The following is a 26,374-nucleotide window of genomic DNA, read 5'->3' on the forward strand; positions in this document are numbered from 1 at the left end:
AAACTACTTGTAGTCTTCTTGATCCCCTTCTGGGATGAACATCCACCCCCCGCAGCAGACCAAGCGCTCAAGGAGTCTTCTGAGGACTCCTGGATAGGGGAGGAGTCACATAGCCTTATCAAATTAGATGCAGGGCTACCTCCGATCACTGGTGAGGATATTGAGGATGAAGGTGTTGGCAATGGAGATTGCAGGTGCTGGGATCTAGCTGAGAGAAGAGAGCTAGCTGATGCTGGACTGCTTGTTATTTTTTATACATAATTTTCTAATTTTCCCCAAAACTTTCCATGAACTCGCTGCAAGTGACATAACAGGGAAGAGGTTTCTAGATGGTTAAGGTCCCTACCTATTCATATAGAGGCTTTACAAATGCTACAGATGGCTAGACAAATGTTGTCAGGATTTGGGTAAAAATAATTCTATACATAAGAGGTGGATTTTTGGGTGATATCCCCAGGCATGACAATGAACTTCTGCTTTTCACAGGCAAGGACTGCTTTTACCTATGCCTGATTAACACAAACAACATCATCATCACCATCATCAAAATACTCATTAGCATTTGCATCAGTTACATAAATATCCCCTGCATCCTAAATCATACAAAAAAGGAAAAATAAACAATTTTGTGGGTGCACGCTGACCAAATAACATTCTAAAAGTGTATTGAAATACTTAATGTATGTATGTCAAAAGAAATGGTGAAGTATTAAAATTCATCTTTTATCCTTTCTGGATGGCTCTTCACATGCAATTTTTAGCATTAACAGGTTTGTGAAAATTGCTACAATATTTCAGCCTCAATAGTGATCTATAGTGAATTAGGCCCTTAGTTCTGTGAGATCTATCATTGATTAAATTATTAAATAATATATACCTGTATCTACTAAAGTGAAACTTATAACTTATAATTTGGAGACCACCTGTACTCATTCCTTATAAGATAACTATAACATTAACTCATTAAGGGAATTATTAGATTCATTGCTTATTAACAATACTGTATAGTAGGATTGATTGATTGATTGATTGATTGATTGATTGATTGATAAGACAGGTGTGCAATGAAAAATCTTTTTAACAAATTTATGTGATTGATTTTTGGCTTCTGAACACAAAAATGACTCCCAATTTTGCATATCACATCACGTTTTTCTGCAAAACGTGTATTTATGAATGTAATTTATTTCATATTCATTAAAGTAATAAATGTATTTTGCCTACATTTATTATAAAACATTGGCCCTCATTCCGAGTTGTTCCCTCGCTAGCTGCTTTTAGCAGCATTGCAAATGCTAGGCCGCCGCCCTCTGGGAGTGTATCTTAGCTTAGCAGAATTGCTAACGAAAAGGTTAGCAATTCTGCTATTAAATATTTCCCTGCAGTTTCTGAGTAGCTCCAGACCTACTCCTAGATTGCGATCACTGCAGACTGTTTGGTTCCTGGTTTGAAGTCACAAACATGCCCTGCATTTGGCCAGCCACTCCCCCGTTTCCCCAGCCACTCCTGCGTTTTCGCCTGGCACGCCTGCGTTTTTTAGCACACTCCTGGAAAACACTCAGTTACCACCCAGAAACACCCACTTCCTGTCAATCACTCACCGATCAGCAGAGCGACTGAAAAGCGTTGCTCGGCCCTGTGTAAAATTGCATAGTTTTGTGTGAAAGTACTTTACGCGTGCACCCTGCGGCCCATACGCATGCGCAGAATTGCCGGTCTTTAGCTTGATCGCAATTCTGCTAAAAACGGCAGCGAACGAACAACTCGGAATGACCACCATTGTCTTAAATGAATTCAGTTGGTAGAATAGAATTTTGCAATTCAGTTCTCGTCATAAAACTTCCATATTAAGGTCCACATGGGCCTGGAGCTGAATTTTACAAAGGGCCTAAACCACATACTGTCTAAAGCAGGGATGGGGAACCTTCGGTCCTCCAGCTGTTGTTGAACTACATATACCAGCATGCCTTGCTACAGTTTTGCTATTTGGCCATGCTAAAACTGTTGCAGGGCATGCTGGGATGTATAGTTCAACAACAGCTGGAGGACCGAAGGTTCCCCATCCCTGGTCTAAAGGAACATTGCACACACACAACAACAATATTTCAGAGAAAAAAGAGAGACTCTGTGTTGGGGCACGCTTAAGAAATAAAATGTAACTTTTAATTATAATGTATTAAGATTGTGGTACACAAACAAACAGTAGTAGGAGTACCTTTTCTGGTATGTGCCAATAACCAGACACCCTCTCATTCACAATTTATGTGATAATACTGCCATATCTCACTGGTTACGCCCAATCTCGCCAGATCTTGGAAGCTAAGCAGTGAAAAGCCTGATCAGTACCTAGATGGGAGACTGCTAGGGAATATTAGGTGCAGTAGTAAATATCTCTGTTTCCATGTGAAAAGCAGAAGTGTTGGAGCAACCTTTGACCCTTACCGACTTTACATCTTTTTTCATTCACCCATCTGTTCTTTGACTAATTTGGATATTCTTCTTTCACTGTACATGTTGACTAGTATTTAACAATAGCATATTATCAGATACCAGGTTACATTATCATAATAGGCATTGGCTATTGGACAAAAAATTTTTTTAATCTAAATTGCCATATCAAATGCCTATGTGTCATATGTCGGAAACCTTTTTTCCTGTTATGTTGAAATTGAATTTCTGATACTTTCATCACGGGTGTCACTGTCACTGTACAATACTTATAGAATTTGGAGACCTGATACTCCTATTCAACAATCTCTCCCCTTTTTTATTATTAATAAATGAGAATCTGCTCTTAGATTCAAAAATACAAGCAGAGGAAGGTTAAAAACTCTTTAAAACCTTCTCATTAAGTATTATATGTGTGTGTTTGTTTGTGTACCACAATCTTAATACATTATAATTAAAAGTTACATTTTATTTCTTAAGCGTGCCCCAACACAGAGTCTCTCTTTTTTCTCTGAAATATTGTTACATGCTATTGACTCTGGGTGCACCACCAACAACAGCAACTCCTTGGATACCGATTTCAGGCATCGCTTATGCACATGCACTGTTGGTCTACAAGGGACAAACTTTATAAGAACCCATTACAAAGATATCACTTTAGTCCTGTGCGGTACCAAACTAACTCTTTCTCTACACACACAACAACTACAACTACAAGGTAAGCTGGCGAAGGTGGAACCAAATACAACAGATGCAACACAGTTTTGCCTTGTGCCGGCTCATTTTAACCCCTGCCTACCACCACATGTACACACAACAAATAGACAGTACACACACACACCACATATACACACAAACTTACAGTACAAACACCCACCACCACAAATACACACTACACACACATCACCACATATACACACACACACAGTACACACTACACACACACAGTACATATACAGTACACACCACTCATACAGTACAGTATACACACTAATTGATGCCACTCATCAAGTAGCCATCATGGAACTTTCGGCATGGACTTCGTTCAAACAAGTGATTTCAAAATTTTTAGGCAATATCAAGGATCCAAACTACAAAGAAATTGTCAGGGAAATGCTTAATAGTTACAGAAACATTGGCATTAATATGAGTTTAAACTTTAAAGGTAAATTTTTTGAATTCCCATATTGAGCATTTCCCGAATAATCTCAGAGACTACAGTGAAGAACAGAATGAACAGTACCACCAAGACGTTAAAGATGTAGAAAGAAGATACAGTACCAGGATAATTGGGACGTCAGCATGATGGCTGACTACTGCTGGATGATACACAGAGATGACACAGAAAAAAATTATAAGTGAAAAGTGGCAAAATTAAGTTTGAAGACAAAAAAAACAAGATATTAATTATTTTTATAATTATGGTTTTGTTTCTATTATTGTTTATTTTTATTGTTATTTTATTATGTAATTAAGACAAACACACAGTGTCATCTACACTTCTTCGTATTTCACAATAAATATGTCAAGAACAATTAAACTTCTTGTTTTTTCTTAAAAATGTATGTAACCCCCTCATAGGTAAATGTGATGAGGTAAAAAAAAATCATGTACTATTTCTTGTTGACACAGGAGTATAATTAAGAATATAAAAGAATATAAAAATATTAAAAAAGTTTTCAATACCTTCAATTTCGCAGACCTGTGTAATTATCTGCCTTATAAAATGTTATACTGTATACATTTCTAACAAGCAAATTAGCCCATATATACTAATAAATAACTGATATCTAGGCAGTAAGAAAAGACAGTAGCCAGAGTTCTTTTATAAGAATTTTAATACACCTTTTTCATTCACTTTTCTCACACTCTAGTTTAATAGTTCTCCATTTCTTGTGACATACAGTTGTAGTCATGCTCATCATGGCTACGTCTTTCCGTGATCGTGCCTTGTTAGGCACGACCACGTGCACGTCTGAGACGCACATGTGCCCCATTTGTCTGAATGGGTGCGTCTAATTACATAGTCTGGCATGGCACAGAGAGTGCCTGTTTGCCTCAGATGTAGCCACAATGAACTTGGCTACATCTGTGTGTACATTCAGAATTTTAATGCATATCAATAAAGATTTGACTTTTTACATTTTATTTTGTTCAAGTGCACCCACAAAATATCTTTCTTTTTCCTTTTTTGTATGATTTCTATCTGTTAAAAATCAGTGAGTAGCACCTCATAAGAGTGGATTATCACTAGCAAGAATAATTACATTTTCCATTATATGTATCTATAAGGAAGGGACCTATGAGATTTTATTATTGTATATTATCATTGGTGCAGGATTAATTCTTGTGTGTGTATAAATCCCCCCATCTTGTTGCACTGCCACAGTGGCATTCTCATTTTCTATGTCACCAGCTATACTTGTGCTGCTTGCACAGACAGTGCAGAAATGGTGGAAGGAGGTTTCTCTATGAGTACTATATCAGAAAGGTCAGGCTCATATCTAGCACGCATGGGCACACTTATACTCCCCTCAGGGATTTGTGAAATTTCTGAATAAACAGTTTGTTCTACTGCCTTAGTAGGGTTTTTTTTCAGCACTGATTTTCCAGTTTTCATTTTTTACACCTCTTCTACACTCTGCGTGAGAAGGGCTAGCATCATTATGAGAAGCAGAAAAAGATGCCTCACTGACAATTTTATGTTTTTCTGCAGTAAACTTTCTCCTTATTAGAGGTGTTTTTTCCTGTACTACTGTAAAATATTGTTGTTTTGATTTCAAATGTCTTGACTTAAACCCTCTTTGCACTTGGGCATCAGCTTTAGTAGATGACATTGAAGAACTAGTATCATCATGACTGGTGGCAGCAGCTGCAGTGCTAGTATTTTGTTACTGCTCCTTCTTTTCTCTTTTCCTTCTAAATTGACCATTAGAATCAGAATCAGAATCCATTTTATTGGTCAGGTATACACATGTATACTAGGAATTTGTTTTCGGTTTCCAGAGCATCAGCCAGATAAACACATATGACATACAAAAAGTACACAATGCAGTAAAATACAGTAATACTGTGAACTGCAATTCCTAACACGAAAGACTACAATACCATAAAATGGGAGTGTCTACCATCCAGCAGCAATACAGTGCAATATTACATTAAAAGGAGATTTAGTTAGAGCCTCCTAGAAGTTGTTCAACAAGTGGATTGCTTGAGAAAAGAAACTTTTTAAACTTCTAGCTAACTTTGCAGGTAACGCCCTATATCGCCTGCCCAATGATAACAATTTCAGCAAGTTGTGGCCAGGATGTAACTGATCCCCTGCAATTTTCCCTGCATGCTTCTCAGCTCTGGACAGGTACAATTCTTGAACAGAGGGTAGGTCAGTCCCAACAATCTTTTCTGCCATCCTCACCACTCTTTGTAGCCTGCATCTGTCACTCTGATTAGCAGAACTATACCAGACTATGATCAAAGAACATAGTTCAGACTCAACAATGGATGAATAAAAGCAGAAGCAGTGTTTTTGGAACATTGAACTTCCTAAGTTGCCTGAGGAAGAACAACCTCTGCTGCACCTTTTTTACAGTAGGGTTGATGTTGTAACTCTATTTCAGGTCCTGAGAAATTTTGGTCCCCAGGAACTTAAAATAATCCACCAACTACACCACACTATCGGCAATCAAAAGCGGGGGTACAGTGGTTGGTTTCCTCCTGAAGTCTACCACCATCTCCCCTGTTTTGACTGGATTTAACTTGAGGTTGTTGCTGCTGCACCACACTACTTCCCATCTATATGCAGACTTGACCTTGATTAGACCAATGACTGTGGTATAATCTGCGAATTTGATAATTTTTACCGATTGCACCTCCAAGGTGCAGTCATTTGTGTACAGAAAAAAGCAGGGGGGGAAGGAAACATCCCTGGGGGGCCCCAGTGCTGATCGATCGTGCACATGAGGTAAATTTCCCCACTTTCACGATCTGCTTTCTGTCTTATAGGAAATCGACAATCCAGGAGAAGGTAGATTCCGAGACCCCTAAATGGAGTAATTTGGGGAGCAGAATGCTAGGAACAATTGTGTGGAATGCCGAGCTGAAGTCAACAAACAGGACCCCCACATAAGTACCTGGCAGGTCCAAATGCTGCAGAATATAATGCAGCCCCATATTTACAGCGTCCTCAACACATCTGTACTGCCAATAGGCAAACTGCAAGGGGTCTAGGTGAGGGCCTGTCACATTTTTCAGATGGCTCAACACTAATCGCACAAACACCTTCATGACCATGGACGTCAAGGCAATCAGTATGCCAATACATTATTATCCATACAATAAAAAAGATGAGTGGTCCAAGAGCGCAGAGTCCTGTAAGAAATTTATTATGGTGTTCTCTTTTCTGTCTCTCATCTGATTGATCTCCTATTCTCACTCTCAGGAAAGCAAAAATGGAAAAAGACCAATTATATCACTTCCAAAACCACTTGTTTTATAGTGGCAGATTTTTCCACTAAACTCACCTTTATATGGTGAGATGCATGCACATAAAGGTTTTTTTAGCCTTCTAAGCAAATATCACCAATCAGGCTGGTATATTTCCCCTTATGAAAGAGAACTCACCTATAATCAGGTAAACACGTTCCCACAAAGGTATCTTTGTCACCATTCCATTCAGTAATATTTACCCATTGTGAACAAAGGGTACACACTCCAAACAGCTTGATTCCAAAATAGAACACTCTTTTATTCCATATGGATAATGTCCAAACAGATAATTCCACATGCTCAATGAATGAAATGACAACAGTTTATTCCTTAAAAAAGTCGAAAGTATCACACAAATCTTAATAAAAAATTCAAAATATCCCCAAGGAGAACAAAGTAGGAATAAGAACTCATCGACAATGCTAGCAACCTCTCACCTGGTCTGAGGGGGATAGAGCTGTCCTTAAATGTAAAAATGGGATTCCTGAATCATTCAATGTCCTCTTTCTGTACCACCAATGCATTTCTGACTTTTGTCCTTCCTCAGGGTGTATCTGGGGTTACTAAAAGATGGGGCATTTATACCACTCTGATCCTAATGCATTAACCACTCCTACTACGGTATCATTCAAAACCCGATCTGGAGTATCAATTTCTATCTCTAAAAATCTCCCTCCCACTCAGTTTGTATCCACAATTCATACATCCATAATTTGTCATACATTGTATTAATAAAACAACATAAAAAACATATATACCATAATTTAAAAAACACATTATTCACAATGTTGCTACTAAAATCCAGTCCATTCATTATAAATGTCCCTTTGTGGGTGTATAGTCCGTTTGGCACTAAAACAAATATTCAAAGTCAGAAGCCGTCCTCCTTTTGCGTCCTGACAGCTTCCTGGTCTCATTCAGAAGAGGGACGAAAAAAAGAACATCATAATAAATTACTTAACGGACTCTGCGCTCTTGGACCACTCATCTTTTTTTATTGTATTGGTATTTGTGGGAGTGGTGCTCCTGGGGGAGGGCTGAGCTGCAGTCGAAGGGGCGCATTTGGCTTTGATACATTTCTTTGTCTGTGACCATTATCCATATTGATGAACTCAACATATACAAGTTGTACAATAAAAAGAGCAATTCTCTTACTTTGTTTGCAAATGACAATCCACACAGCGGAGAGTCACGCCGCTTATATTTACAGATGGAGCCGCGCTCATCTGAGGTGGCTCCATCGCAAACGGGCACACCTGGTGTCCACCTAGTCATACCGGGAGTGCACAGAGACTCTTCTATTCAGAGCATCTCTGTCCGGGCATGCGGACAGAGACTCTTTCCATTCAAGTGAATGGGGCGCGTCTCCGTCACGGGCGCACACACCCAGTCGGAGATGCTGAGTCCTAGGTGCACCTAGGCGGGCGCACCTTGGCACAGATGGAGCCACGACTAGCGTGGCTCCATCCGTATGTGAACAATGTGGCAGTGCACACAGGTTGTACATCACTAATTCTCTTACTTCCAGATATGTTAGGAAGCTAAAATTTAACATAGGTATTCTTCAGGTGATGCCTGATGTAGCTGTCTGATGTGCCTGTGCATTGCACATACACATGCGCAGTTTGGACCTGATCGCCCGCTCTGTGAAAACGTACAGCAGCGATGAGATCTGAATTACCCCCACAGTTCCTTGAGCAGCTGCTGTATGAAAATATGCAAAAGCAGCAGGAGGGTTCTGGAGTAAATAGACATCTCCTACAGGCTTCTGTGATCTGATGCTGCATCCGAATATGCAGCATCGCATCCCATGCTTGAGTATCCCTCGGGGAATGTGGGATAGCTGAGCTGTTCACGCTATAAAAGCCATGAAATCTGCTTCCACCAATGCAGACCCTGGCCTCACCTCTCCCAGAAAACAGGACACACTCATGTTTATTGAGAATCCTGGTCAGCTTTACCCACCATCCTGCCCCAAATGCTAGCAGCCTGTCAATCAGGCTGTGCCTTGGGAGTACTGCGTGTGAGGATGCAGGGACCACTCACATGCGCAGAAAAGGTCCTGTGCATGCGTAGCCACCCCATCATCGGATATGTATGTAAACCCTAGGGTTACCTGCATCTCCAAATCGTGCCCTTAAAATATATGTACAGTATGCCTTCTACTGCTCAGCAATAAAAAAACAGAAATATTTTCCTCTTGTTCAAATATTCTAATTATAGTAATTAATATATCTACAAATTTTAGGAAAAGGAATAGAAAATTCCAAGGCATAGAACATGTATTGCAAGAAAAATAACTAATCAGTAACTACCTATATATAATGCTAGCCATTTATTCCAGACAGGCTCATTTGTCATTTTCCTTATTTATGTGTCTTCATTCTCTCCTTTGTTGGCCTCTACTTTGTGGGCATTAATGTCAGTTTTATATTGAGTGGTTTAAAAGAAAATATCCCCAGCCACTGCAGCTTTGTGGTTCAACAGAAGTCTCTTTCTGTTTTAAGGGAACATCAACCAGCCAAATCCTGTGTGATCTTTGAGAGCTATCAATATTGTTGAGTACAGTAAATGACACCAATCCTCACCGGAATCCATGTACAACAGAAAGTTACAGAAAAATTCAATACTTACTTTTAAGCTGATCAGTTGTAAAGAAATTGAAGATTACACAGATATTTCTGTAACATAAAATATACCCCTAGTCCTGAAGCTCATTCAGGGGGAAATAAAGCTTAAAGCTAATTTACCAGTTATCTCTAACCTGAATATAAACCTGAGTCAGCTAGCTTTCAGTATTCCCAGAACACCCACAGTCCAGCTCAAGGTCAAAGGGATTAGGACAAGACAGATCAACAGCAATCAGTATATTAGATATGCTGCTTTTATTCATTACTGATTCTATGCTGTGTCTCTTTACAAAAACATACCTGCTATTCAGACACAGCTTACCTCCTCATCATGACAAAGACTAACCCCTTGCCAACATCAATATCCTCAAGTCCTCACTCAACTCTACAGAACATTATTCGACTCTGATTAATGTACCGGGACATGAACCTCTTTAAGGAGCACACAATCTAATAAGGTGGAAGATTGATCTGTGCAACCGCACTGCTAGCTTCTTAAGAGAGAGAAAAAAAATCAATACAAGATTTTCATTATAACTTCTTCCCATTTTTTAGAAGTAATTGTTTGCTTTGAAGTAAGTCATTCAGTGGTCATTCCTTTATTCATTTGCTTGAAAGGATTGTATAGGTACCCTTAGTCATGGACTGCAGAATTTATGTCCTACTGCTGCTGCATATAATTAAAGAGAACTGAAGTTAATTAAATTAATGAAAACTTAGCATGTGGGAAAGAGAGGAATTTTTCAAGCTGTTCTTAAATATTCACAAATATTTTGCATTTGGACAAGAATATAGTGTCATGCATCAAGGACCAAGTCCTTATTACCATGTCTGATGGTGTCATCTGATGCCCATCTGGTTTCCTTAAGCATATATGTGGCATTCCTGAAGGGGGTGTCTGTTCCCCTGCACATATGGTTGATGTCCTGCTCATCGTGGCTTCCACATTTGTGGTACATGGGCATAGGATGCCGCCATATTGGTGGTACTCAACTGGCTGTTTTGGACCAACCTGATTCCAGATATCACAATCATGTGCCCACTCAGCCTATTGGTTCTGCGAGCATCCTATTTATTTTAAACCTGGACTTGTACTGTGTCCGTACCAGAACAGCATCTCTCCAAAGAGAACTGCATCCTGGCTCCTGGCTAAGTTTGCTTCTGCATCTGCTCCAGTTTCTGCTTCTACAGTCTGTGCACTATACTCAGCAAGGACTTGTCATCTGTCTCAGGATGTGCACTGTACTCAGCAAGGACTTGTCACCTGTGTCTGTGCGCTATACTCAGCAATAACTTATCATCTGCCTCTGGCTGTGTGCTATATTCATCAAAGACTTGTCATCTGTCTCTGTCTATGAGCTATACTCAGCAAGGACTTTGTAATCTGGCTTTGGCTGTGCACAATACTCAGCAAGGGCTTGTCATCTGTCTCTGTTAAGTGCTTCCAGAATTACCATTCAGACTCTGGGGTCTTTTTAATAAACCTTGGATGGAGATAATGTGGACAGAGATAAAGTACCAGAAATCACCTCCTAACTGTCATTTTTCAAACCCAGCCGGTGACATGGCAGTTAGGAGCTAATTGGCTGGTACTTTATCTCTGTTGACTTTATCTCCATCCAAGGCTTAGTAAAAAGACCCTTCTGTCTCTACTAAGGGTTCTCAGCTCTCAGTAACTGACCTCTGATTTGCCTCTTGGTTCCCTATCTCCAGGATGCACATTGACTACCCACTTCTGTTCCACATTCTGTTCCTTATTCATCCATCAGTAGTTAGTCTACATAAAGAGGAGCTTCATTAAGCCTCACAGCTTTATACACCCTCCCACAAAAGAAGCCACCCCTAGAGTCCTTCACCCGAGTCAACAAATCCCCAGTGCCATGACATATAGCATATTTAGAGTTCTGTCCTCTCTATAAACTTCCCTATGGCCTGAGTATAAGTTGACAGACAGCATACCCACTCCTACTTTTCAATAAATCCAAACTAGATGTGAAAATCTGAAAAATTGTGTTGTTACTGTAGTAATAGGATTCCTGAGAACTGCACAGTGTAATAATGTACTGACTATTAACACACACACACACACCTATTACTAAAATGTTCACCGGCCTATACTGGAGGGGAAGAGATGTGTCCAGTGCATTGTGAGTGTGGCCAGTGCCATATGGGTGTATACACACCCTACACTAATAACCTCAAGGTCTGCCTAAAAATAGAAAACCTGCATCATTTTCTGAGGAAAATAAAATGACAGTTAATACTTATGATTTATGGCCAAACATGGAGACATCTGCCTCTGGCTGTGTGCTATATTCATCAAAGACTTGTCATCTGTCTCTGTCTGTGAGCTATACTCAGCAAGGACTTTGTAATCTGGCTTTGGCTGTGCACAATACTCAGCAAGGGCTTGTCATCTGTCTCTATTAAGTGCTTCCAGAATTACCATTCAGACTCTGGGGTCTTTTTAATAAACCTTGGATGGAGATAATGTGGACAGAGATAAAGTACCAGAAATCACCTCCTAACTGTCATTTTTCAAACCCAGCCGGTGACATGGCAGTTAGGAGCTAATTGGCTGGTACTTTATCTCTGTTGACTTTATCTCCATCCAAGGCTTAGTAAAAAGACCCTTCTGTCTCTACTAAGGGTTCTCAGCTCTCAGTAACTGACCTCTGATTTGCCTCTTGGTTCCCTATCTCCAGGATGCACATTGACTACCCACTCCTGTTCCACATTCTGTTCCTTATTCATCCATCAGTAGTTAGTCTACATAAAGAGGAGCTTCATTAAGCCTCACAGCTTTATACACCCTCCCACAAATGAAGCCACCCCTAGAGTCCTTCACCCGAGTCAACAAATCCCCAGTGCTGTGACATATAGCATATTTAGAGTTCTGTCCTCTCTATAAACTTCCCTATGGCCTGAGTGTAAATTGACAGACAGCATACCGGCTCCTACTTTTCAATAAATCCAAACTAGATGTGCAAATCTGAAAATTGTGTTGTTACTGTAGTAATAGGATTCCTGAGAACTGCACAGTGTAATAATGTACTGACTATTAACACACACACACACACACACACACACACACACACACACACACACACACACCTATTACTAAAATGTTCAAAGACCTATACTGGAGGGGAAGAGATGTGTCCAGTGCATTGTGAGTGTGGCCAGTGCCATATGGGTGTATACACGCCCTACACTAATAACCTCAAGGTCTGCCTAAAAATAGAAAACCTGCATCATTTTGTGAGGAAAATAAAATTACAGTTAATACTTATGATTTATGGCCAAACATGGAGACAGCTAGGCAGCTGGTCATCATCATGTTGCCATGATGATGGGCTTATATGTTTGTGGAGGCATGGAACCATCCGCTCCATCCGCCCCATTGTTATTCTGGCCCTGCCTGCCAGGATATCCACTACACCACAACTGGCACTTCTCTGTGACGTCTATGACACCTGTCATGGGAGGCTGCTGATGACATCAAGGTCAGGCCCATCCACCATGTTGGTTGGGAAATGGAAGCAGAGAGCTGCTGTCTATGTAAGGACATTGTGAAAATGATCATCACCCCTCTCAAGTCCTGCACCAGTGGAACATGCTCAGCTAAAGTTGGAAAGCATTGCTTATTGGTGGACTATTTGGGCACAAGTGTTAGCTGCAGGACACTTCCCTTTCACAGGGCAAGTTGTCTTTACCCCAAATGGGAGACCTGGGCATCTTCCCAGTATTTGGGCCAGGTAGTACTAGGCCAGTGGTTCTCAAACTCAGTCTTTATGACCACAAACATTTCACTTTTTCAAGGTCACTTAGCAGGTTCATAGGTGTAGTCATTACTCACTGACACATCTTAAAAGATCCACAGATGGAGTTATTTATTTTACTTGTGATTCTGTCAGGAGACATGGAAAACATGAACTGTTTGGGGTCCTGAGACCAAGCTTGGGTTCAAAAGGTACTAGGCCAATAAAGGGAGTGGGACCTGCACATTTCAGGGTGCATCAGAGTACACATCTGCCTCAAGTAATCTGTAGTGGATTTTTGTAAAGGGGGGGTACTCACGGAGCGATATTCTAAGCAATCTGACTAGATTGCTTAGAATTTGAGCATTATCGCTCCGTGTGTACCCCCTACAGTGATAGCGATGCGCAGCCCCGCGCATCGCTATCGCTGCTGCTAGATTGGCCTGCATGCAGGCCAATCTAGCGGGTTGCTCACTTCACCCGCTGGGTGAAGTGAGCGCCCCCCCCATCTCCCCCTGTACGCCCAGCACAGATCGCGCTGTGCTGAGCGGCGGGAGAGATGTGTGCTGAGCGGTTCGCTCAGCACACGTCTCTCCCACATCGGCCGTCTATATGGGCCTTAAGAGCCATCAAAGCAATCCTTTCTTTTCCACCTAATTTCTTTAGCATTCTATTTGATAAATAAAAGTTGAGAATAGATATGTGCGGCTGGCATTTTTCGTGTTTTTGGTTATGGTTGTAATTCCACTTTCGTGTTTTGCTTTTGGCTTACTTTCGTATATAAGGAAAACAAATCACCTGCATTTTCTTAATCACAAACTGCTTGTAAAAAGCCCCAAACTTCCCCTGCCCATTATCAAGGTATGGGGAGATGGTTATAGGCAGTTGGTGTTAGGAGAGATGATTTTAGAGATCAGTTCTGTAAGTGATTTTTGTGAATTTTTTTCTGTGTAGTTTTGTCTTAGTTTAATGGGATAAGAAAAAGAGAGTGGCTGCGCAATGTGTAAGAGCATATATATGCTAATTAGGAGCTGACATGTAAGAATGTATAAATGTTTTATTATATGGATAGCATTGATTAAGCACGTAAAAACAATATTATAGTGCAATATAGTAAAATATAAAACAGAAACACCTTGAACTTAAAATTGTATAATGTCCTCCGGTTTTAATGAGGAAGCAGATCAAATTGAATGTCCATATATGGATCCACAATCAGGTAAGCAGCTGAACAACAGATGTTAATAAACGGAGGCCGTAATAGGAAGTCTGAGTGTGGCAACAAACAAAACTGCTGTATTAATAAATACCTCTCCGTGGGCTGGTCCCGACCGAGCGTCCTCGGTCGTATGTTCCTGCAGTGCCCAATGCTGAATAATGCAGCAGAAGGAGAGAGTGTGTTTATCCCTGAATGGATGGAAGCAGTTAATCAGCAGCGTGCTGACGGAGGTCACCGGCGGCAGTTAGCAAAGCCGTGACCGGAGCCGAGGTCTCTCTGTAATTCACCCAGAGGATGGAAATCACCGACAGCAGGTGGATAAGCCGGGACGGGAATCCGAGTGTGACAAACTCAGCAAGCAGATGGAAATTACCGGCGGTGGAGGAGGAAGCCGGGGCGAAGGCCGAGTTGTCACAGGCTATGGACAGCAGCTTGCTACCTGTGTGATAAGATGAAGTCAAGGTGTGCAAGTAGGCGCCTACTTGCACACCTTGACTTCATCTTATCACACAGGTAGCAAGCTGCTGTCCATAGCCTGTGACAACTCGGCCTTCGCCCCGGCTTCCTCCTCCACCGCCGGTAATTTCCATCTGCTTGCTGAGTTTGTCACACTCGGATTCCCGTCCCGGCTTATCCACCTGCTGCCGGTGATTTCCATCCTCTGAGTGAATTACAGAGAGACCTCGGCTCCGGTCACGGCTTTGCTAACTGCCGCCGGTGACCTCCGTCAGCACGCTGCTGATTAACTGCTTCCATCCATTCAGGGATAAACATACTCTCTCCTTCTGCTGCATTATTCAGCATTGGGCACTGCAGGAACATACGACCGAGGACGCTCGGTCGGGACCAGCCCACGGAGAGGTATTTATTCATACAGCAGTTTTGTTTGTTGCCACACTCAGACTTCCTATTACGGCCTCCGTTTATTAACATCTGTTGTTCAGCTGCTTACCTGATTGTGGATCCGTATATGGACATTCAATTTGATCTGCTTCCTCATTAAAACCGGAGGACATTATACAATTTTAAGTTCAAGGTGTTTCTGTTTTATATTTTACTATATTGCACTATAATATTGTTTTTACGTGCTTAATCAATGCTATCCATATAATAAAACATTTATACATTCTTACATGTCAGCTCCTAATTAGCATATATATGCTCTTACACATTGCGCAGCCACTCTCTTTTTCTTATCCCATTTCTCGTCCTTGAACACACACACAGTGTTCTGTGGCAGCGCATGTGGCAGAGCAACTATTAAATTATACAACCATTGGGTACTGTTTTCCTAAGCGCTTTGTGGCAATATTTTGTTTGTGTTTCTTGTCTTAGTTTAAAGCTGACTTTCAGTCTTGACTAGAGATGTGCGGCTGGCACTTTTCATGTTTTCTGTTTTGGTTCTAATTCCCCTTTCGTGTTTTGGTTTGGTTTTGCCAAAACCACCCTTTCAGCATTTGGTTTTGGTTTTGGATCTGGATGAATTTTGAAAAAAACATAAAAACAGCTAAAATCACAGAATTTTGGGGTAATTTTGCTCCTACGATATTATTAACCTCAATAACATTAACTTCCACTCATTTCCAGTCTATTCTGAACACCTCACAATATTGTTTTTAGGCCAAAAGGTTGCACCGAGGTTGCTGGATGACTAAGCTAAGCAACACAAGTGTGCGGCACAAACACCTGGCCCATCTAGGAGTGGCACTGCAGATCCAGACAAGATGGCACTATTCAAAAACTAGTCCCCAAACAGCACATGATGCAAAGAAGAAAAAGAGGTGCACCAAGGCTGCTGTATGACTAAGCTGACACAAGTGTGCGGCACAAACACCTGGCCCATCTAGGAGTGGCACGGCAGTGGCAGACAGGAGGGCAGATATCAAAAAAAGGCCTTAAACAGCACATGATGCAAAGAAGAAAAAAAGGTGCACAGAGGTTGCTGTATGACTAAGCTAAGCGACACAACCACCTGGCCCATCTAGGAGTGTCATGCAGTGGCTGAATGTTGAGAGTGGGCCACAATTGTTCGGTCCACTGACAGCATGCCCAGCACGCCCCTGTCATTTTTTAAAAATTCTGCAATTGGTAGACTTATACTGCAGTACCCCAGGACTAATACAGCAGTACCACTGGACTCAAACGGCAGTGTCAGACAGGATGGCACTTTTCAAAAACTAGGCCCCAAACAGCACCTCATGCAAAGATGTCAAAGAGGTGCAATGAGGTAGCTGGATGACTAAGCCAAGCAACACAAACAATTCCCACTGGAATTACACACCCAAATCACTGGAATTATACATCCAAATCACTGGAAATATACGTCCAAATCACTGGAATTAAATGGCAGTACCACTGGACAAATACAGAAGTGTTGGACAGGATGGCACTTTAAAAAAATAATCCCCACACAGCACATGATGATAAGACGAAAAAGAGGTACAAGATGGAATTGTCCTTGGGCCCTCCCACCCACCCTTATGTTGTATAAACAGGACATGCACACTTTAACAAACCAATCATTTCAGCAACAGGGTCTGCCACATGACTGTGGCTGAAAAGAGTGGTTTGTTTGGGCCCCCACCAAAAAAGAAGCAACCAATCTCTCCTTGCACAAACTGGCTCTACAAAAGCCAGATGTCGACCTCATCCTCCAATTCCACACCCCTTTCACTGTGTACATCCTCCTCCTCACAGAGTATTAATTCGTCCCCACTGGAATCCACCATCACAGGTCCCTGTGTACTTTCAGGAGGCAATTGCTGGTAAAGGTCTTCCCAGAGGAATATATAATTCATTTTGATGAACATCATCTTCTCCACATTTTGTGGAAGTAAACTCCTACGCCGATCGCTGACAAAGTTACCGGCTGCACTAAACACTCTTTCGGAGTACACACTGGAGGGGGGGCAACTTAGGTAAAATAAAGCCAGTTTGTGCAAGGGCCTCCAAATTGCCTCTTTTTCCTGCCAGTATACATACGGACTGTCTGACATGCCTACTTGGATGCTGTCACTCATATAATCCTCCACCATTCTTTCAGTGGTGACAGAATCATATGCAGTGACAATAAACATGTTTAGTAATCGTTGGCAGGTACTTCAGTCTGGACCAGATGTCAGCTTTCGCTCCTGACTGCCCTGCATCACCGCCAGAGTGTGGGCTAGGAAATCTTATCCTTTTTCTTGCAGCCCCAGTGGTGGGAGAAAATGAAGGTGGAGCTGTTGACGGGTCACGTTCCGCTTGACTTGACAATTTACTCACCAGCAGGTCTTTGCACCTCTGCAGACTTGTGTCTGCTGGAAAGAAAGATACAACGTAGGCTTTAAACCTAGGATCGAGCACGGTGGCCAAAATGTAGTGCTCTGATTTAAACAGATTGACCACCCTTGAATCCTGGCAAAGTGAATGAAGGGCTCCATCCACAAGTCCCACATACTTTGCGGAATCGCTCCGTCTTAGCGACTCCTTCAATTTCTACAGCTGCTTCTGCAAAAGCCTGATGAGGGGAATGACCAGACTCAATGTCACAGGAATTATACGCTAGTATTCCGAGAATTATACGGCAATATCACAGGAATTATACACAGGTATCACAGGAATTATACGCCAGTATCATGGGAACTATATGGCAGTATCACAGGAATTATACACCAGTATTCTGAGAATTATATGGCAATATCACAGAAATTATACGGCAATATCATAAGAATTATACGGCAGTATTCCGAGAATTATATGGCAATGTCACAGGAATTATACGGCAAAATCATAAGAATTATACACCAGTATTCCGAGAATTATACGGCAATATCACAGGAATTATATGGTAATGTCACAGGAATTATACGCCAGTAATCCGAGAATTATACAGCAATGTCACAGGAATTATACACCAGTATTCCGAGAATTATATGGCAATATCACAGAAATTATACGCCAGTATTCCAAGAATTATATGCCAATATCACAGGAATTATATGGCAGTATCACAGGAATTGAACGCCAGTATTCTGAGAATTATACGGCAATATCACAGGATTTATACACAGGTATCACAGAAATTATACGCCAGTATCATGGGAATTATATGGCGGTATCACAGGAATTATACGCCAGTATTCCGAGAATTATACGGCAATATCAAAGGAATTATACGGCAATATCATAGGAATTATACGCCAGTATTCAGAGAATTATACAGCAGTATCACAGGAATTATACGCCAGTATTCCGAGAATTATACGGCAATATCACAGGAATTATAGGGCAGTGTCACGGGAATTATACACCAGTATCATGGGAATTATATGGCATTATCACAGGAATTATAAGCCAGTATTCCCAGAATTATACAGCAATATCACAGGAATTATACGGCAATATCATAGGAATAATACGCCAGTATTCCAAGAATTATACGGCAATGACATAGGAATTATACGACAGTATTCTGAGAATTATACGGCAATATCACTGGAATTATACGGCAATATCATAGGAATTATACACCAGTATTCCGAGAATTATATGGCAATGTCACAGGTATTATAGGCCAGTATTCCGAGAATCATACGGCAATATCACAGGAATTATACGGCAATATCATAGCAATTATACGCCAGTATTCCGAGAATGATACAGCGATGTCACAGGAATTATACACCAGTATTATGAGAATTATACGGCAATATCACAGGAATTGAACGCCAGTATTCAGAGAATTATACAGCAATATCACAGGTATTATACAGCAATATCATATCATGGGAATTATACGCCAGTATTCCGAGAATTATACAGCAATATCACAGGAATTATACGGCAATATCATAGCAATTATACGCCAGTATTCCGAGAATGATACAGCGATGTCACAGGAATTATACACCAGTATTCCGAAAATTATACGGCAATATCACAGGAATTATACGCCAGTATTCAGAGAATTATACTGCAATATCACAGGTATTATACAGCAATATCATATCATGGGAATTATACGCCAGTATTCCGAGAATTATACAGCAATATCACAGGAATTATACACAGGTATCACAGGAATTATACGACAGTATCATGGGAATTATATGGCAGTATCACAGGAATTGAACGCCAGTATTCCGAGAATTATACAGCAATATCACAGAATTATACACAGGTATCACAGGAATTATATGCCAGTATCAAAGGAATTATACGGCAATATCATAGGAATTATACGCCAGTATTCCGAGAATTATACAGCAGTATCACAGGAATTATACGCCAGTATTCAGAGAATTATACGGCAATATCACAGGAATTATAGGGCAGTGTCACAGGAATTGTACACTAGTATCATGTGAATTATATGGCATTATCACAGTAATTATACGCCAGTATTCCCAGAATTATACAGCAATATCACAGGAATTATACGGCAATATCATAGGAATAATACGCCAGTATTCCAAGAATTATACGGCAATGTCATAGGAATTATATGCCAGTATTCTGAGAATTATATGGCAATATCACTGGAATTATACGGCAATATTATAGGAATTATACACCAGTATTCCGAGAATTATATGGCAATGTCACAGGTATTATAGGCCAGTATTCCGAGAATCATACGGCAATATCACAGGAATTATACGGCAATATCATAGGAATTATACACCAGTATTCCGAGAATTATATGGCAATGTCACAGGTATTATAGGCCAGTATTCCGAGAATCATACGGCAATATCACAGGAATTATACGGCAATATCATAGCAATTATACGCCAGTATTCCGAGAATGATACAGCGATGTCACAGGAATTATACACCAGTATTAAGAGAATTATACGGCAATATCACAGGAATTGAACGCCAGTATTCAGAGAATTATACAGCAATATCACAGGTATTATACAGCAATATCATATCATGGGAATTATACGCCAGTATTCCGAGAATTATACAGCAATATCACAGGAATTATACACAGGTATCACAGGAATTATACGACAGTATCATGGGAATTATATGGCAGTATCACAGAAATTATACGCCAGTATCCTGAGAATTATACGGCAATATCACAGGAATTATACGGTAATGTCACAGGAATAATACGCCAGTATTCCGAGAATTATACGGCAATGTCACAGGATTATACACCAGTATTCCGAGAAATATATGGCAATGTCACAGGTATTATAGGCCAGTATTCCGAGAATCATACGGCAATATCACAGGAATTATACATAGGTATCACAGGAATTATACGCCAGTATCAAAGGAATTATACGGCAATATCATAGGAATTATACGGCAATATTCCGAGAATTATACAGCAATGTCACAGGAATTATATGCCAGTATTCCGAGAATTATACGGCAATATCACAGGAATTATACAAAGGTATCACAGGAATTATACGCCAGTATCAAAGGAATTATACGGCAATATCATAGGGATTATACGCCAATATTCCGAGAATTATACAGCAATGTCACAGGAATTATACGCCAGTATTCAGAGAATTATACAGCAATATCACAGGAATTATACGGCAGTGTCACAGGAATTATACACCAGTATCATGTGAATTATATGGCATTATCACAGGAATTATACGCCAGTATTCCCAGAATTATACGGCAATATCACAGGAATTATACGGCAATATCATAGGAATTATACACCAGTATTCCGAGAATTATATGGCAATGTCACAGGTATTATAGGCCAGTATTCCGAGAATCATACGGCAATATCACAGGAATTATACGCCAGTATCAAAGGAATTATACGGCAATATCATAGGAATTATACGACAATATTCCGAGAATTATACAGCAATGTCACAGGAATTATATGCCAGTATTCCGAGAATTATACGGCAATATCACAGGAATTATACAAAGGTATCACAGGAATTATACGCCAGTATCAAAGGAATTATACGGCAACATCATAGGGATTATACGCCAATATTCCGAGAATTATACAGCAATGTCACAGGAATTATACGCCAGTATTCAGAGAATTATACGGCAATATCACAGGAATTATACGGCAGTGTCACAGGAATTATACACCAGTATCATGTGAATTATATGGCATTATCACAGGAATTATACGCCAGTATTCCCAGAATTATACGGCAATATCACAGGAATTATACGGCAATATCATAGGAATAATACGCCAGTATTCCAAGAATTATACGGCAATGTCATAGGAATTATACGCTAGTATTCTGAGAATTATACGGCAATATCACTGGAATTATATGGCAACATCATAGGAATTATACACCAGTATTCCGAGAATTATATGGCAATGTCACAGGTATTATACGCCAGTATTCCAAGAATCATACGGCAATATCACAGGAATTATATGGCAATATCATAGGAATTATACGCCAGTATTCCGAGAATGATACAGCGATGTCACCGGAATTATACGACAGTATTCTGAGAATTATGCGGCAATATCACAGGAATTATACGCCAGTATTCCAAGTATTATACGGCAATATCACAGGAATTATACGCCAGTATTCCGAGAATTATACGGCAATATCACAGGAATTATACGGCAATATCATAGGAATTATACGCCAGTATTCCGAGAATTATATGGCAATGTCACAGGAATTATACGCCAGTATTCCGAGAATGATACAGCGATATCACAGGAATTATACGCCAGTATTCCGAGAATTATACGGCAATATCACAGGAATTATACGGCAGTGTCACAGGAATTATACACCAGTATCATGTGAATTATATGGCATTATCACAGGAATTATACGACAGTATTCCTAGAATTATACGGCAATATCACAGGAATTTTACAGCAATATCATAGGAATAATACGCCAGTATTCCAAGAATCATACGGCAATATCATAGGAATAATACGCCAGTATTCCAAGAATTATACGGCAATGTCATAGGAATTATATGCCAGTATTCCGAGAATTTTACGGCAATATCACAGGAATTATACGCCAGTATTCCGAGAATTATACGGCAATATCACAGGAATTATACGGCAATATCATAAGAATTATACGCCAGTATTCTGAGAATTATACGGCAATGTCACAGGAATTATACGCCAGTATTCCGAGAATAATACAGCGATGTCACAGGAATTATACGTCAGTATTCCGAGAATTATACGGCAATATCACAGGAATTTTACGCCAGTATTCCGAGAATTATACGGCAATATAACAGGAATTATACCTCAGTATTCCAAGAATTATACGGCAATATCACAGGAATTATACGCCAGTTTCACAGGAATTATATGGCAATATCACTGGAATTATACGGCAATATTACAGGAATTATACACCAGTATTATGGGAATTATACAACAATATCACAGGAATTATACGCCAGTATCACGGGAATTATAAGGCAATATCACAGGAATTATATGCCAGTATCACTGGAATTATATGCAAGTAACACTGGATATATGGCAGCAGAGGACACCACCACTGTGACTGTTTACTAGAGATGAGCGGGTTCGGTTTCTCTGAATCCGAACCCGCCAGAACTTCATGTTTTTTTTCACGGGTCCGAGCGACTCGGATCTTCCCGCCTTGCTCGGTTAACCCGAGCGCGCCCGAACGTCATCATGACGCTGTCGGATTCTCGCGAGGCTCGGATTCTATCGCGAGACTCGGATTCTATATAAGGAGCCGCGCGTCGCCGCCATTTTCACACGTGCATTGAGATTGATAGGGAGAGGACGTGGCTGGCGTCCTCTCCATTTAGATTATAAGAGACTGAGAGAGATTTACTGGAGCTGACTAGGAGGAGTACTGTTACTGTAGAAGTGTAGAGACTGAGTGGAGAGAGTTTACTAGTGAGGACAGTGCAGTTTACTTTATAATCCGTTCTCTGCCTGAAAAAAGCGATACACAGCACACAGTGACTCAGTCACATACCATATCTGTGTGCACTGCTCAGGCTCAGGCCAGTGTGCTGCATCATCTATTATCTATATATAATATTATATATATCTGTCTGACTGCTCAGCTCACACAGCTTATAATTGTGGGGGAGACTGGGGAGCACTACTGCAGTGCCAGTTATAGGTTATAGCAGGAGCCAGGAGTACATAATATATTATATAGTGAGTGACCACCAGACACACAGTGCAGTTTATTTAATATATCCGTTCTCTGCCTGAAAAAAGCGATACACACAGTGACTCAGTCAGTCACATACCATATCTGTGTGCACTGCTCAGGCTCAGGCCAGTGTGCTGCATCATCTATTATCTATATATAATATTATATATATCTGTCTGACTGCTCAGCTCACACAGCTTATAATTGTGGGGGAGACTGGGGAGCACTACTGCAGTGCCAGTTATAGGTTATAGCAGGAGCCAGGAGTACATAATATATTATATAGTGAGTGACCACCAGACACACAGTGCAGTTTATTTAATATATCCGTTCTCTGCCTGAAAAAAGCGATACACACAGTGACTCAGTCAGTCACATACCATATCTGTGTGCACTGCTCAGGCTCAGGCCAGTGTGCTGCATCATCTATTATCTATATATAATATTATATATATCTGTCTGACTGCTCAGCTCACACAGCTTATAATTGTGGGGGAGACTGGGGAGCACTACTGCAGTGCCAGTTATAGGTTATAGCAGGAGCCAGGAGTACATATTATATTAAAATTAAACAGTGCACACTTTTGCTGCAGGAGTGCCACTGCCAGTGTGACTGACCAGTGACCTGACCACACTGACCACCAGTATAGTTAGTAGTATACTTATATTGTGATTGCCTGAAAAAGTTAAACACTCGTCGTGTGACTTCACTTGTGTGTTTTTTTTTTTTATTCTATAAAAATAAAACTCATTCTGCTGACAGACAGTGTCCAGCAGGTCCGTCATTATATAATATATAATATATACCTGTCCGGCTGCAGTAGTGATATATATATATTTTTTATATCATTTATCATCCAGTCGCAGCAGACACAGTACGGTAGTTCACGGCTGTGGCTACCTCTGTGTCTCTGCACTCGGCAGGCAGTCCGTCCATAATTGTAATACCACCTAACCGTGGATTTTTTTCATTCTTCTTTATACATACATAGTTACATAGACATCTTCTCTTTATCAACCAGTCTATATTAGCTGCAGACACAGTACAGTACGGTAGTTCACGGCTGTGGCTACCTCTGTGTCTGCACTCGGCAGGCAGTCCGTCCATAATTGTATACCACCTAACCGTGTTTTTTTTTCATTCTTCTTTATACATACATAGTTACATAGACATCTTCTCTTTATCAACCAGTCTATATTAGCTGCAGACACAGTACAGTACAGTAGTTCACGGCTGTGGCTACCTCTGTGTCTGCACTCGGCAGGCAGTCCGTCCATAATTGTATACCACCTAACCGTGTTTTTTTTTCATTCTTCTTTATACATACATAGTTACATAGACATCTTCTCTTTATCAACCAGTCTATATTAGCTGCAGACACAGTACAGTACAGTAGTTCACGGCTGTGGCTACCTCTGTGTCTGCAGTCGGCAGGCAGTCCATAATTGTATACTAGTATCCATCTCCATTGTTTACCTGAGGTGCCTTTTAGTTGTGCCTATTAAAATATGGAGAACAAAAATGTTGAGGTTCCAAAATTAGGGAAAGATCAAGATCCACTTCCACCTCGTGCTGAAGCTGCTGCCACTAGTCATGGCCGAGACGATGAAATGCCAGCAACGTCGTCTGCCAAGGCCGATGCCCAATGTCATAGTACAGAGCATGTCAAATCCAAAACACCAAATATCAGAAAAAAAAGGACTCCAAAACCTAAAATAAAATTGTCGGAGGAGAAGCGTAAACTTGCCAATATGCCATTTACCACACGGAGTGGCAAGGAACGGCTGAGGCCCTGGCCTATGTTCATGGCTAGTGGTTCAGCTTCACATGAGGATGGAAGCACTCAGCCTCTCGCTAGAAAAATGAAAAGACTCAAGCTGGCAAAAGCAGCACAGCAAAGAACTGTGCATTCTTCGAAATCCCAAATCCACAAGGAGAGTCCAATTGTGTCGGTTGCGATGCCTGACCTTCCCAACACTGGACGTGAAGAGCATGCGCCTTCCACCATTTGCACGCCCCCTGCAAGTGCTGGAAGGAGCACCCGCAGTCCAGTTCCTGATAGTCAGATTGAAGATGTCAGTGTTGAAGTACACCAGGATGAGGAGGATATGGGTGTTGCTGGCGCTGGGGAGGAAATTGACCAGGAGGATTCTGATGGTGAGGTGGTTTGTTTAAGTCAGGCACCCGGGGAGACACCTGTTGTCCGTGGGAGGAATATGGCCGTTGACATGCCAGGTGAAAATACCAAAAAAATCAGCTCTTCGGTGTGGAGGTATTTCACCAGAAATGCGGACAACAGGTGTCAAGCCGTGTGTTCCCTTTGTCAAGCTGTAATAAGTAGGGGTAAGGACGTTAACCACCTCGGAACATCCTCCCTTATACGTCACCTGCAGCGCATTCATAATAAGTCAGTGACAAGTTCAAAAACTTTGGGTGACAGCGGAAGCAGTCCACTGACCAGTAAATCCCTTCCTCTTGTAACCAAGCTCACGCAAACCACCCCATCAACTCCCTCAGTGTCAATTTCCTCCTTCCCCAGGAATGCCAATAGTCCTGCAGGCCATGTCACTGGCAATTCTGACGAGTCCTCTCCTGCCTGGGATTCCTCCGATGCATCCTTGCGTGTAACGCCTACTGCTGCTGGCGCTGCTGTTGTTGCCGCTGGGAGTCGATGGTCATCCCAGAGGGGA

At 41.0% G+C, this 26,374-nt stretch overlaps 1 pseudogene; it reads left to right on the top strand.

Annotated features, from left to right (window-relative positions):
- Positions 1–2,268: 2,268 nt before the first annotated feature.
- LOC134937091 (5S ribosomal RNA) lies at positions 2,269–2,387 on the top strand (annotated as a pseudogene).
- Positions 2,388–26,374: the final 23,987 nt, after the last annotated feature.

The sequence above is a fragment of the Pseudophryne corroboree genome, chromosome 6, assembly GCF_028390025.1.
Source record: "Pseudophryne corroboree isolate aPseCor3 chromosome 6, aPseCor3.hap2, whole genome shotgun sequence".
NCBI classification, from domain to species: Eukaryota; Metazoa; Chordata; class Amphibia; order Anura; family Myobatrachidae; genus Pseudophryne; species Pseudophryne corroboree.